Below are 15,651 nucleotides of genomic sequence, written 5' to 3' on the forward strand. Positions count from 1 at the left end.
GCTAATTTGACACATGACACATCAGACATTGATTACTGATTTTTTTTCTTTGCTACAATGAAATACCAGAAGTGCCTTATTAATCTTTCAAGAATTTTACAACTGTTGTTACCAAGTGCCACATGTTCAGCTCCTGTTCCCTCCTGCCTTCATGGGTTTCAGTTTACTTGTACTCACCAAGGATGAAGCTACTCTTTCCATTATTCCTGACACTTTTTGTTTTGGACCTTTAGTGACAAAAATAAAGATTTTAAGCTTTAATGCTCATCTTCTGCTCAGACCTTGAGATCAAGCTCAGAGTGTCGTGGATGGACTTGTGCCTGAGGACTAGAAAAAAGCACCCTAGCTTTCAAAATGGGCAGGAAAGAGGATACAGGGAACTACCAGCCAGACAGCCTCACCTTCCTCCCTGCGAGGGTGATGGAATGGCTCATTCTGGAGACCATCTCTACCCACACGGATGACAAGGTGCTCAGGAGTACCAGTTTATTTCCTCACTAGTACAAGTTTAATACCTCACTAAAAGTAAATCATGCTTGACCAACTTGATTGCCTTCTGTGATGAAACAACTACCTGGATGCATGGGGGGAGAGCAGTGGATATTGCTTACTTTGACTTCAGTCAGGCTTTTGACCCTGTCTCTCACAACATCCTCATAGGCAAACTCAGGAAGTACGGGCTGGATACCTGGACAATGAGGTGGATTGAGAAGAGGCTAAACAGCAGATCCCAAGGGTCATAATCAGTGGCACAGGGTCTAGTCAGAGGCCTGTCACCAGTGGTGTCCCCCAGAGTTCTATACTGGGCCCAGTACTGCTTAACTTGTTCATCAGTGATTTGGATGTAGGGGCAGATGCCTCCTCAGCAAGTTCACTGATGACACCAAGCTGGGAGCAGTGGTTGATTCTGCAGAAGGCTGTGTGGTCCTTCACAGGGACATCGACAGTCTGGAGAGATGGGCAGAGAAGAATCTTCTGAAGTTTAACAAGGGCAAATGCAAGGTCCTGTACTTGGGGAGGAACAACTGCATGCACCAGCACAGGCTGGGCACTGACCTGCTGGAAAGCAGCTCTGCAGAGAGGGACCTGGGGGTCCTGGTGGACAACATCTGTCCATGAGCCAGCAGTGTCCTGGTGGCCAAGAAGGCCAAAGGTGTCCTGGGCTGCATTGGGACGGACATTGCCAGCAGGTTGAGAGAGGTGACCCTGCCCCTCAGCCCTGGTGAGGTCACACATCTGGAGTGCTGTGTGCAGTTCTGGGCTCCACAGCACAAGAGAGACATGGAGCTCCTGGAGCAGGTCCAGCAAAGGGCAATAAAGATGATTAAGGGACTGGAGCATCTCTCTTATGAGGAAAGACTGAGAGAGTTGGGCCTGTTCAGCCTTGAGAAGAAATGACTGAGAGGGGACCTCATCAATGTCTATAAGTATCTGAAGGGAGGGTGCCAAGATGATAGATCCAGGCTCTTCTCAGAGGTGCCAAGCAATGGAACAAGAGGCAACAGGCAGAATTTGATCCACAGAAATGTCCACCTGAATATGAGGAAGAACTTCTTTACCAGCAAAACTTCTTTACTGAGCACTAGAACAGATTGCCCAGAAAGGATGTAGAGTCTTCCTCACTGGAGATATTCAAGAACTGTCTGGACAAAATTCTATACCATGTACTTTAGGATGACACTGCTTAAGCAGGGAGGTTGGACCAGATGACCCACTATGGCCCCTTCCAACCTCATCCATTCTCTGATTCTGTGTGACTCAGTATTTGGAAAGTAGTAGTAATAACCAAATAAGTAACAGAGAGCTCTGAAGTATTGAGGCTACCAGTGCTTGTTTGCACTGAAGGTCTCTGTTACAAAAAGCTAACATAACCTACTGAATGGAAAACAGTAACCAAAGTACAGGCTGGGAATAAAGGATGATAAAAAGCCTGGAACTACTGGAATACTTCCAAAAAGGAGTCAGGTAAGTAACAGAAATAAATAGAAAGCTCTGGAGGACCAAGGCAAGAAGTGTTCACTTGCACAGGAGGTCTCCATCGTAAAAAGCTAAAACAAATTTACTGAATGGAGTGACTGTAACCAAAGTACAGATTGGGAATAAAGGGTGAGAAAAAGCTTGGAACTACTGGAGTACTTCCAAAAATTATCCTGCAACACATACATGGCTGTGTGACTGAGGCCAGTAAGAGAAGAGAAAGCCTCAATCTTTCTGAATTGGCATTCAACTATACACTTGCAACTAATGAATCTGCCAACCCAGTGGACTAGTAAAGGTGGAGGAAGAGAAACTCATTATCATAACATACCTCCCAAGACAGCAGAGGAGGACATAGTAAAATCATTCTGGAATTGCTCTCCTTTTATCAACCTCTAGGAAAAAAATGTGCATTTTAATTCAAAAAGGTACCTGTGAAAGCAGAATGCTAAACTCTTGTCCACACTCCAAACAGGGGAATGTGATGCTCCAGAGGATTCTGAAAGAAAAAAAGACAAAAAAAGAATATATGAAAAAGGCATTAAAAAACTCCAAAACACAACACAGCAGTAACACTGCAGATGCATGTACGTCAGTGTTGAAGGTCATGGAAACAGGACATCAAGGCCAGTCCGTGCCAGGAGAAGGGAGGGGAAGAAGTGCAAGGCAGCCACGGCAGCAATCGGGACTATTTCACATGAAAGGTGAGATAAATGATGACATCAGTGTGGCTGAAGCCTGTGAGCTGTGTAATAATAACAACTAATTAAAAGGCCATTAGGGAAGCCTCAGAACACAAGCTTGCATATGACACAATCTGATGTGCGAGATGAAATGCGTCTGTGCTGGGGATCAATGAATAAATGCAAACAGGGCCAAAATGTCAAAATGCAATTTTTAATTCACTGATGAAGGACAAAAAAAAATTGTGATTTTAAGTTCTTGTTAGAGATAAACAATCCATCTTGTTGTTGTTTTGGCTATTTCCAAATAAAGAAGAGAGAAAATACTGCAAAGAAAAAAACACAACTCTGTTTCTATGATAAAAATTTAGTAGGGCATGGAATCAATGTCAGCTACTTTACAAGTAACTGAGGGAAAAATATCAATATGTAAATGTTAGTGTTATTTTAGGGCAGCTGCTAGTTGATTTTGACATGAAAATATGGAATCTACAGTGATGATATATCTTCCCATACTCAAAGTTAAGGCCAAAGAGCAAAATATTTGTGTGCGCAAAAACCCTTCACACCTCCCTTGCTGGAAGGGATGACAGGATATGTTCCAAGATAACAACAAAAAGCATGAGAACTCTACTCTTTAATTTTTATACATCTATATGTAAAAATTTTGCTTTTTTCCTTAGTCTCTTCCCCTTTTCTAAAATATTTATTTTAGACAGTGCTTTTTAAAACCACGGCAGTATTGTATTTAGAAAAGACTACTCCTCTTTAGTCAATCAATACATCTTTCATTTCATATGCCACACCTTCTCCTTTTCTCCGCAAAATTATTACCTACTCTTTGGAGTTTTAAGCCAGTTATTAAAGTCCATGCAGAAAAAACCCCAAGCCTTTATATTTTGTATCACCTGCTAAAAATGATTGCAAATATCTTCACAATAAATTGGCTGACAGAAAAGCACATAATTTTAAAATTTTGAGATAATTTTCCTGTAATTAAGCATTTGTGTATGTAATGGGTAAGGGAAAAATAAGTCAGTGTATTTCTTAGGGAGGAAAACACCTCTGCTGTGGGATGCAGCTTTCTACACATCTTTTTATGTGGAAAAAAAGACAATGATGGAGGAAGGGGAGAAGCAGTTTTCCTCTCTGCTGTGAAGCTGATGACAGCCAGCAGAAGGGGAGAAATGCCAAGCTAAGGAAGACCCACTGTCATAATGGCTTTTAAGAGAGCTCCAGTACACAGTCACCATATAAGTGCATGCACAAGAATTCTCATCTTCCTGTACCAACAAGAATACACTTTTAGTTTCTAAATGATACAAGTATACAGACATAATGACTAACATACATGTGGTTTATTCCAACAGTAGTAATTCCAACAGACACATTTATGATATGAATGTCAGTGTGAGCTATATAGCGAAATATGTTGTTTAGTGAACACCAGTGTACACTACGTTAAGAACTTAAAGCCTATTTTATCTTCTATGTGTTATAAAGAGGTCACAGTAATAAAAAGTGGAAGTATTAATACTGGAGTAGTTATTGTAGAGTGAGTTGCTGGAATCCTCTGGTGCCACAATAAACATACTGCTCCAGGTCTCACCCGAGAGGGTATCCATTAAATTGTGAAACCACCAGGAAAGCACACACCACACGGGCTTCACTGAGCTTGGTTCTAGACCCAGGACAGAAATGACTGAAGAAGATGTACATACAAAACTCAAAAAGATAAATATTCTGTGGAGCTTTCAGTGCACGACTGGTTTCATCTTTCATGCCATGGAACAAAATCCCAACGATGCTATTTAGCATCTGCAGTAGCAGTGTGCACTGACAAAACTGTCAATGGATAAAGCTTAAAGAGTAATGGGGAGGCAGACCAAGTTCTGAACTAAGTTACAGACTGTATAAATTCCTCAGTGTAACACACAATATTCTCATGCATGGGACCGTGAAGCAGCAGTGTGGACAACTCTCTGTGAGGACTCATGTCTCTGCCAGCAGGACAGCAAATCCTCAGACAGGCAGCACCGGTAGATGCAGGATGAACGGCTCAAGGTAGAACCATGTACTAATTGTCCTGTTTAATCAGATGAACTTTTCTGGTAATAGATGTCCAGTAGCACTTTATCACTCCAAGACAGTGCCCTTCAGCAACACATTTCAGACAAATCTCTTAATCAACACAACACCCTTAACACAGCTGAGAAGGGCCACATACACCACAAAGAGTATTTTTAAATATTAACATGAAATTGCAAGAAAAAGTAGAGAAAATGAAGAATATAGCATAAATTTCAGTAGAATTTATGAGCAAGGACTTATCAGGATAGCTAAAAGCACCAGATCCTCCTTTCCCAATTTAATATACTGTTTAGCATAAGAGGTGTCACATGAATATTTTTCAAGTTCTAATTACTTATGCAAGTACAATTCTTATATTTTTAGCAAGCATCATGACAGACTCCTGTCACCAAATTTTGGTTACTCCAGCTACCTCCCAGTATGGCCCAATTCCAATGCAGAAGAACCCAGAAAGGCCACCAACAAGTTACATGCACTTGTTTTTCTCCATGAAAATATGAAAGGAAGATGATAAATAGACAAGAAATAAACAGACTCTGCTTGTCCCACTCCTTCCATGGAATTTGCAGTAGAATACCAGGCCAGCCCTGCATTGGAAGAACCAACCTACTTGTGATAAACCAATACCAAATGCTTGGCCTCCAAGAAGGCAACTTATGTCTGACAACTACTATAGTTGATTCTTAGGTGTTTTTAATTCTTTTTTGCATTCTTCCTGGATCTGGAGGCCCAGGGTTTCATTTCTCCTGCAGTTGTATGACTAAGAGGAAAATACAGCAGTATATGTTGCTGTACAGCTTTACACTGGATGCACAGTAGAGTTTGAAAATGTTTGTTACCATTGAGAGCTCAGTGCTTCTTCCTGGTGATGGACAGACTTGCTTCTTGCAGGCAGGCATAGTGGGGCACAGCTGTCATGGTGTGCAGTAACCATTCCATTCCTTCCTCACTGACAGTCTTTCTTAGGTCTTTTTTTTTTTTTTTTCCTTTAAGTAACTTAACAAGGCTTGTGCAAACAGATTTGTATCATAGAATCAGAGAAGGGTTTGGGTTCAAAGGGACCTTAAAGATCATTTGGTTCCAACATCCCCACCATGGCCAGGGATACCTTCCACTAGACCAAGATATCTCAAAGCCCCATCCAGCCTGGTTCACTCCAACAGGAAAGATTGATCTCTGCCATACTTTCTCTTAGGAACATTAGGTGCCCCCACAGTACTTCTCTTAAAAATCAATAATAGATATGCTGATGAAGTGCCAAACACACAGTAGCTGAGATATGTGCAAAGAACTGATTGGTCACTGGCTCCTACTAGACAGGTGCAAATGGCCTCAACATGAATATTTAAAGCATCTGCCCTTACCTCTTCAGTTCTCTTTGGAGGGAAAAAAAAAAAAAGAGAGAGAGAAAAGTAAGAGAAAGAAAAAACAAAAAAAATTACTCTAAACCATCTGAGGTCCAAAACAACATAAGGACAGCTAATACCAGACTTCTCAAAATCACAAAAAATCATGACACTGAGTGGTGTACACAAAGCTGGTTTTCCCTTCTGAGCTTCAGCTAAGATTTAATATCCTCTGTAAGGGTAGAAGATGCCTCACTTAGACAGGGAGCACCCAAACCAAGATAAGAAACTGTGGACTAGACTCAGACTGTAAAAAAATATTAACTTCTTTAATAATATGGGTGTGAGCTACCACTTTCTCTGAACGGACATTTCTCTGTAGCTTTTTTTCTCTATAAAATCCCACATTCATTCAAATTTCTTTCAAAAAAATTCCTCCTGGAATGCCTAGAAAAACAGTCCACAATGGCTGGGCAGCTGGCATACTGCAATGGCTCATTATCCTAATTTCAAAAGGAAATCTCTTATCTGCTGCTGAAATCAAGGTCAAGTGGAAAATTTTAACAACCAATATGAGGAGATCTGTGCATCTAAAGTTAAGTTTGTAACTAGATAAATTCAAAATATTTTTACCATTTTTTAGAAATGTATTTTTTTGATTATTTGGTAAGCAAAAGAACATGCAAATTGCTCAGGCAGGAGTGATGCTCCTTTTCAAGACAGACTGACTGACTTGGGGACAGCCACACCCAGGCTGGGTACTGGCAAGACAGAAACTCTCCTGTCATTTGTGGTGCCAGGCCAATCCAGTAATACAACACATTTAGAAGACTCATTAAATAATATCTTCACAATGAGGTTGAGACCTTTAGAACTAAGAGTCATTGAAACGTGAACATAACAATACAAAACTACAGAAAACTCCACCTTGTTCCACCAGTGATCCCTTTAGCTGGTCCCTTGCCAGCTGAATATTCTTACAATAAAAAGCACCCATGATATGAGAAAAATAAATCTCAGAGTCCTGTGACTGGCATTGCATATTCAAAATTTAAAAACCCCAAAGGAAGGAATGACCAAAGTGTTTGCTATGTAAGCAAGAGCCTAGTGAGTATTTTAAAATGGAGAAAGAGGCCAGCCTAACATCTGGATTTCTTACTTGAGATACATCTGAAGAATGGAAGAGACATCTGTCCCTGGATATTATCAGCAGAGGGACACATCTCCTAACAAATTCCCAAAGGCACTGTCAAGGATGTATCTTCTTCAGCATCCCTTAACTCAAAAGCATGGTGTGGCCCATGCCTGGGGTAAGCATGCAGGCACTGTAGTGAGGATTCAGGGAGTGTAGCTGATTTTTCCTATTTTTACTTGCTGGAAAACAAGGAGTTTAATTCCTCAGTCTGGCTCCTCTTTAGACAACCACAACCTGAGAATTGCCAAAGCTTATCTCAGTTTAATCTCAGAGATATGAATCATAATAAAGAATAATTAAAGCAAAGACTGTTTTGCCTTGTTGATGGAAACTGACATGAAAGAAAAATAGGATGAAATTATTATAAAACCATTTTCAGATAGGCAACATCATGCCAACTAAATGCATCTTATGAAAAGCTAAAAAAATTATACCTAAATATACTTCCTATAGCTGCTCTCCTTTTTGCCTTCATAAAAGTTCAGAGAAGTCTCATCCTTGAATATAGAAATCATAGAAATACCAGAACAGGAAAAGTGAAAACCACACATGAAACTTTATTTGAACTACCTGGATTATAACAAATCTTAATTAGGACACCACTCAGCGACATGTGCAGACACACAGAGAGGAATGCTCTGCGCCCAAGCTGCTGAAGCTGTAAATGAGTGGAGAGGGAGCTCGAAGCTGCTGCCCATGCTCTGCTGAGGAGCACACAGTGCATTAAATACACCAGGAGATGGGAACCACAACTTGCACGACACAAAAAAGCTTACTTCCAATATGTTTCCCATGAGAAAAAAAAAAAAAAAAAAAAAAAAAAAAAAAATTAAAACACCTCCTAAATATCTTTCTTTGCAAAAATAATAATTTTACCACTTTTTTGAAAAAAAAAAAAAAAAGCCCAAACAGAGGGGAAAAACAAAACAAAACAAGCCCCAAACAATCAAGGCAGTGACACAGCCACAAAAAAGAAATGGAAATGTTTAAGAGAATTAAATTCAATTCATCACTGACCTTTGCCTGAATGAAACACTGTGAAATTTTGCTGGCTCTGGTAACTGCCAGCAAAAGGTGATTTAAAAAGTGTGATGGTTTATATGAAATATTCATATTTAGATGTGTCAGTGATCTTGCTCAGAAAGTGTATCTGGTGTTTCCCTTAATTGAATCCTCTATTTCTTCACTTGCATGGTGGCTTTTTGTGTTGATCTCAAAGGTCTTTTCCAACCTACTTAATTTTGCAATTCTGTGTTTTGTTAGATTTTTTTAATGAGTCTCACATAATTATGATTCACAAATATTGCAGGTAACCTCTCATTCTGAGAATTAACATTGAACAGATTTTTTAACAAATATAAATTTATTCAGTATTGCCTAATCTACCAAATAAGAAAACCAATTTTTGAAATAAATAACTTAAGTTGGAGAGATGTAACTGGAGCACATTTGAAGCTTACTATCTTTCCCAACAGTTAGTCCACATTATAGATATAAAAAGGTTTTTATAAACAGATATATGCTAGGCTTGTATCTTTTATGGAAATGCTTAATTCAGCCTAAATTCAGAAATTCTGTGTATACTTTTAAGAGGTATTTAGCATCCAAAAGTCAAACTGTGACCATGAAACAGGTGCTTGTTGTCTGTGGAAACCAAATTTAGCAAATCAAATTGGAATGCACAAAGTTGAAGACTGCCTTTTGAAATATTAGACGTTGTGCACTTCTTCTACATGAAGAAGGCACCATGCAAGTGGAAGGAATATAGTCCATTCCTCCTCACATCCCTGGCCCATCACCCTCGGCAGCAGATCATACATCTATTATTAACACCTCTTGATGAAGAGGAGGAGATGAAAACAGGACTTAGCTGCAGATGTGCTGGAAGTCCCAAAAGAGGATTCTTGCATCCTGTCTACAAAAGAATTCCTTTGATTTTCATGCAGTTGCCTAATTAAATTTCACTGTGCATATTAAGTTTTTAGATGTCTAGCTATTTTAAGCTCAGCCCCAAATCAAAAGAGCACACATTCATAAATGACCCTTTCACTAAAAGAAGTAAAACCAAAAAACTCAGATAAGGTTTGTTGTAGTAAAGATATTACCCACTCTAGATGTTTCCTCAGTTCAACCAAGGAGAAGAGATCATGCACGTAACTTCTAACTAGGTCACAAACTCTACCTGTCTGATATTTTATTCATGCACCTTGTAATGGGATGCACACTATTTCAAGTTCCAAGAGAAGCATCATGCTATGAGCAACAGCTCTTCACGAGCGCTTCAATATTGTGTTGGGATTACTTTATTTTAGGGATGGAGAGACAGATCCAATTTCTTCAGTCAGTGAGAAATAACATAAAATCAAGTTGTCAATCTCTTGACATACTATTTGCTTTAACTTATACTCAATAGTTCCTTGATGAGTTGGTGGATTACTCTAGAGGAATTCTCAAATATACTTGTAAGAAGAAAATGAATCTTCCAAAGTCTAAATTAGCCATTCAGAATTTATACATATATTAGACAATATTTAATGGTCATAACATTTTTAGAATATATATACAGAACAACTATGTGTGAATTTTCAGCTGGGAGATAGTGGATATCTTAAAAAGTTACATGAGAATTCATCAAATGCCATAGCTCTCTGCTCATTAACCTGGGTGTTTAAGCATACCTGATCCTGTTTCTCAGGATCTTTACAATCTGATGTCTTCTTTTAGGCCAGTATTTGTTACAACTGATTCACTAAGATTCAGAAATTCTATACTGAAATTTTCTTTTTTCTCCCATAGCTAGAAAATGTTGGCTATCAACACCACACTCAGTGCTGCTGAGACAGACAAGGGCCTTACCAGAGGTTAAAAGCAGGCTCTGGGCACTGAGCCAGTCTCCAAATGTTCTTTGTCCAGCTAAAATGTGTTTGGATTTGCTGTGAGTATACAGTACCTGGATAGAAACTCTTGAAATACCAGGGGTAACCTAAAAAAATAGGGAAGCAGCAGAATAAACTATTTAAGAGCCATTTTCCACTTCATTTACCAACAGAATGTGACTTAAACATCGATACTGGACCTAGAGTAGCATCTGCCTTTTTGGGTTGGATGCTTGCATTTGACTGCAAAATATTTAATTTCACACTGGATAACACATTTTAAGTTCTTCAAGAAAAAAATAGTCAGGATCAAGTCTTGTTGAATGGGTATAGTTGTAGAAATTAACATCATGAGAGACAAAAGCATTTGAGCTAAGAATTAACAGTTGCTTTTTTTTTTCTTTTCTACTATCATACATAGATTTTGGTGTGACACTAAACCATACTATTGTGAAAGCTATAGCTAGAAAATGCTACTATTTTGGAGATGTTATGGAAAAAGGTTGAAAAAGGAAAAAAATTAAGGTCAGTTGAAGAGAAACCAGTCTCAGGGTACTCATGGGATGCAGCACAGAAAGAGTTTTTCCTGTATACATGCTGCCAGGAGCAGGACAGGCTGCCCACTGCCAGAGCCAGTTGAGGAGTTGGAGGATAGGAAGAGAGGGTGAGGGTACTGTGTTTTCTCAGTCATGAAAAGAGAGGGCTAGAGGGAGACCTACACACTACATGCTACTGCCTGATGGGAGGGGACACAGACTGTCCTCACAGGTACACAGGGAAGAAAGGGAGCATCAGAGCTGCAACTTGGGATATTACAGCCTTACACAGGGGAGGAAACTTTTTATTTTCAGGGAAAAGAAACACTGAAACAGAAGTCCACAGAGTCTGCTGGACTTTCATCCTTGGAGATACTCAAAAGTGTCCTGATCATGGCCCTGAGCAACCTGATCAGATGGGATTCAGGTTGGCCAGCAGGATGGACTAAGTGATCTCTGCAAGTCCCCTCCAACCTATACAATTCTCTGATCTCATCTTGCCACCTCATTTCAGTGGTGCCAAAATCAAGTGTTTCTTTGTCTCATCCTCTCCTCAGCAGCAGATGATCCAGACATGGATGACAGAGTAATAAAAAAGTACATGTTTAAATTCATCACCATCTATATCCACGTCTTTCCATTTCTCCATGCTTGAAAGACGAATATTTGCCTCTCAGTATGCACTGGGCATTTCCTCTGCTCTTTTGCTTTTTGCATCTCTCAGTGATTTATTTGCCAACAGCAAACAAAACAGGATGACTTGAGAAAATCAAGAAAACATGAGGAAGAGAACAAGAATCGTGTAGAGAAAGAAAAGTATTATCTCTTCCTTTTTAACAGCAGGCACCTGTAATTTAATCAGCAAGGCAGCAACTTAACAGGCAGCGCTGTGCAGGACTCTTTGTGTACAGCATTAAGGAATCAGTTCAGGAAAGGGGGTGAGAAGGATAAAAAGCTGCTAATGCCAATGTTTTGTTTAACTGTGAGTAGAGGCTAAACAGAGGGCTGATGGGCTGTGCCTTTCTGTGCAAGCCTGGCTGTCATGCTGAAAACACGCCCCAGATTCCCTGTATTGGTGATACAGATATGCAGGGATACATGGGGACACACGTGATATACTGGAACAAAAATCAAGTGACAGGTATAACAAATGTTGCTATTTAGAAGCTGTCTAATCAAAGGAGATGTTCTGATGCCCCAAAACGTGTAATAAGCAGGGAAAGTGCCGAAAGTACTCCATAAAGTTCTATGGTACATAGCACATGGACTGAATTAGCCAGTTCAATAATGATGTGATCTGCTCCTTGCAGCTCACAGAAGACCATGTTGAGGCAGAACCATGCAGTGATTTTGTCAAAAGAAAATAGAAGATATAAGCAATATTGAGTTAGGCTGTTTGACTCTCCCCAGTGTTTCTGCCAACAGTACAAGCAAGAACACACCAATATTTGCAGTGATACAACTCAGTACCAGTATTCCCAGCAGACACTGAGCAACAGAGATCACTGAATTAATTTTTTCTGTTTAGTGAAAGTAAATAATAGTATTAGTTGAGACTGACAGAGGACAAACAAACTAAAGCAACTCAGCAAACCCATACAAAACCTGGGTAATTAAACTCTCATTTTTCACAGTAAGGATGCCTGGAATCTCAACACTCCAAAACATGTGACACTTCCCCCATTCAATTTTCCTTAAGTCAGCTCTTTTTCTTCACTATCCCCACCAAACATAAACCAAACAAAAATTTTGAAAGGATCCATTTTAAGAGATAAGCACAACTCCATAATTAAGCTACTGAAATCAAAGTCCAACCCTCTGGTACTTTGTCACATGGCTCCCAGGAAATGCTGCTGGGAGTCATTAAAGAAGCAAGTACTCAGTGGATTCTCATCTTAAGGGTGTTCAGTGCGAGACAGAGCCTGGATTCACAGCTATCTAATCTGCTAGGTACTAATGCAGAGAGCAAACTTTGTGCTCACCACCAGTGAGCCTCCAAATGGCTTTGCACTGCAGATGCTGTCCACACTGGGTGTAAGCCATGATACTGCAAATGTGGTTTACGGTTGGTGAGGTTTCCAGTCAGTGTCGCTGCACTGCCAACCGTCTCATCTTCAGTCCATTTTCTCATCTTATTGTCTATGCTGTCATTATCCAATCTATTACACCAGCATACCAGGAACCTGCTGCAGAGGAGTACTTATGAGGGTAGAAATGTTTTACTTTAAATATTTCCTATGAAAGAATAAGTGCATTCAGCTCCCAACTGTTCGTCTTTGCTTTCAGGATCCAAGCATTATTAACAACTCTTTTGATAAGGAAACTATTATTGTTTTTACACAATAAAAGGTGGTGCTAAGGATTAATAATATATATGCAATACTTAATAATTTCATAATGAACAACTTATTTGCACTTATAACCTATACCTCAGCAACAAAGCACAGCTGCCCTCCACTTGTCACCACAGTCACATTGGTTTCATCCTACAATCCTACCACCAAAGCTCATGGTAAAGAAATGCACAACCAATGTAAACTGCATCACTTCTGAATCACTGCTTTGTGAGTTATGGGAATACCATAACAGCCACAATGTATTAACTGCAAAACACTACACCTATCCCAAATTCTCCTTCAGCAAACTGCATATCTGATGGGACCAAGCACCAGAGCAGTGACAGGTGGGGGGCAGCCAAAGAAGTGCCTGCCCTTTCCAGCCCTTTCAGCTGGCCAAGATAGCTCACCAGTTGGATGAAAGCAGCTCAGAGTAGGATCATCCTGGGAAGGGGCTGTGTTACAACAGCTCTCAGCAGAGCCAACTGCTGCAGTGCTTGCTTTGCAGAGGTGCTTGCTGCTGTGACAAACTCTGGAGCAGATCCCAGGAAGCAGGAGTGGAGAGGGGCAGGACACACCAGCCCAGCCCAGCGGAAGCGGAGGGCACTGTTTGCACTGCAGGCCAGCTCCTGTTCCCCTGTCTGACAATGGCAAATCTCTTTGTCCCTTGGCAATTCTGGGAACAGAATATTGTCGTGTGAAATTCCAACGCTGTTTTAATGCTACCATTATTAGCATTGACTTCAGACAATGAAATGTTCTGTTGCAGTCAGAATACACACTGAGTCACCCCACATTAACTTAAATAAAACAACTGTGTGAATACATGCTCTTCAGTTAAATCTACACACACTCAAAAGTAAAAATAAGCAGATCTCCAAGGAAGAACTCACTTTCTACACAATGCAAAAGAACCCTCGCTGTGTGCTTCCACAGCCTCAACAAACATGTGGCAAAAGGCTTAGCAAAACTACTCCTATTTTCTGATCTGGTAGTAGATGAGTATACACATACAAAAAATATGTGTGCCTAAATCTGGATTTATCTGTTCTGGGACCTCCATAACACAAGCAGAGGTGGTAGCCACAAGCAGCCACTTGCACCACGATGCCAATGCAGAGCAGCTTCTGCCCCTCTCCTTTCCCTTCAAATCAGCATCTCTCAAGAATAATTGCTCAGATGCTTTCTCACTACCTGTAAGAACACACCCCTCATGTTATGTTCAGAGGGGAGCAGGAGATAACCAGGAGATTTCAAGGTGGAGCACAGGGACAGTCTAAGGCCCAGACATTTACTCTTATTACAGGACTTGCTGTGCTGCCAATTCACCATGCACTGCTGACACCAAAACACATAAAAGCAAAGCAAACAACGGATCTGTGCTCAGACTTGTCTGTACTTCTGTCCCTTAACTAAACCCTCACTAGGAATAGAAACTGCATAAAGTAAGAGATTCCCTACTTTGAAATGAAACTACAGAAGGCACCGAGGCTTAAAATGAGCACACTTTTTTTATTGTTTTACACCTCTGAAACCATCCAGCACAGTCCTCCTCGCACCAAAACTGCACAGCTGCCTGCAGGCACATTATTTTACACTTCCTAAAACAAAACCTCCTATGACTAACAGTTCTAACACACAACCAGATATACTCCAACCAGGTATTATAATTTTAAAAGGATTTTGCTATTGTGCATGCTCAAAATATTGGTCACTTGAACAACTGTCATGATAGAGCATGACTTCAGTACGACATGAATTCAAAGGATGCAAATTGAGGCAAATAAAGCATTCATACCACCAAAGATTCCTTAATTCTCTTTCTCTAGGAGGAGTTCTGATGTGCTCACCTGAAGCTCCTGTCCTTGCCTTACTTCTTGCAGGAACTTCTCTCTCTTCCTGTCCAGTAATTCCTTGTGGACAAGAACTAGGGAGGAAGTCCCCAGCTGCCTGGCAGTTTTAAGCCCAAGTTAGAAAACACAAGTAAAGAGTACAGCATACAATATTGTTCAAGAGAAGATCTAGCTATAGGAAAAATAATAATAAAAAGCCTTTGTTTTTTTACCACAGAGTATATCTGAGGGGGACAGTTTCACAACTCCCCCGAATTTTCAATCTCTCCCTCTCTACCCTGAAGCAACAGCGCCTAAAGTAAAGAAAAACTACTTTCTTGACTAAGTGTGAGGAAAGCTGCGGACCATAGCTTCTTACATATGCAGAATGAAGGCACTACATAAAAATCTGAAGAAACATTTTTTTTTACCCCCATATATGAATCCTTAATTTCTGCAATTGCCTGTACAGACCAATGAACAATATTAGATAAACAGCCAGCAGTCTTAAACTTCATTTAAGCCCATGTTGCAGCTTGGGACACCACAACGTGGTGAAGAAGAGTAGCACGCTACGGTCACCAAACACTGATGAAAGCTTTTCATACTCACTGAGGAAACTAATGACTTGAAGCCCATGGACACAGGAAAAGGAGTAGGGATGTGAGAAATTTGTAGGTGTTTGCTCCCAGACCCCTCCTGGACTTAGGTTTATGCTCTTGCATGGATTTGCTTCCCCTAGATGAGGCCACTGAAAGCCTTGCAGGTCATGGTCGGGC

At 40.3% G+C, this 15,651-nt stretch overlaps 1 protein-coding gene across 10 annotated transcripts in view; it reads right to left on the minus strand.

Annotated features, from left to right (window-relative positions):
- Positions 1-15,651, minus strand: part of FAM110B (family with sequence similarity 110 member B) — a 113,548-nt gene that overhangs the window by 16,948 nt on the left and 80,949 nt on the right. For 6 of the 10 annotated variants that reach the window (XM_068188260.1, XM_068188319.1, XM_068188309.1 and 3 more), the window contains one exon: positions 2,410-2,476. The exons of 2 other annotated variants lie outside the window; for them this stretch is intronic. The gene's annotated coding sequence lies outside the window, so the exon portion shown is untranslated. Of the gene's footprint in view, positions 1-2,409; positions 2,477-14,890; positions 14,991-15,651 lie in introns of all 10 variants that reach the window. 2 more of the 10 variants (XM_068188287.1, XM_068188298.1) reach the window with 1 other exon arrangement.

The sequence above is a fragment of the Anomalospiza imberbis genome, chromosome 1 (assembly GCF_031753505.1).
Source record: "Anomalospiza imberbis isolate Cuckoo-Finch-1a 21T00152 chromosome 1, ASM3175350v1, whole genome shotgun sequence".
Taxonomy (NCBI): domain Eukaryota; kingdom Metazoa; phylum Chordata; class Aves; order Passeriformes; family Viduidae; genus Anomalospiza; species Anomalospiza imberbis.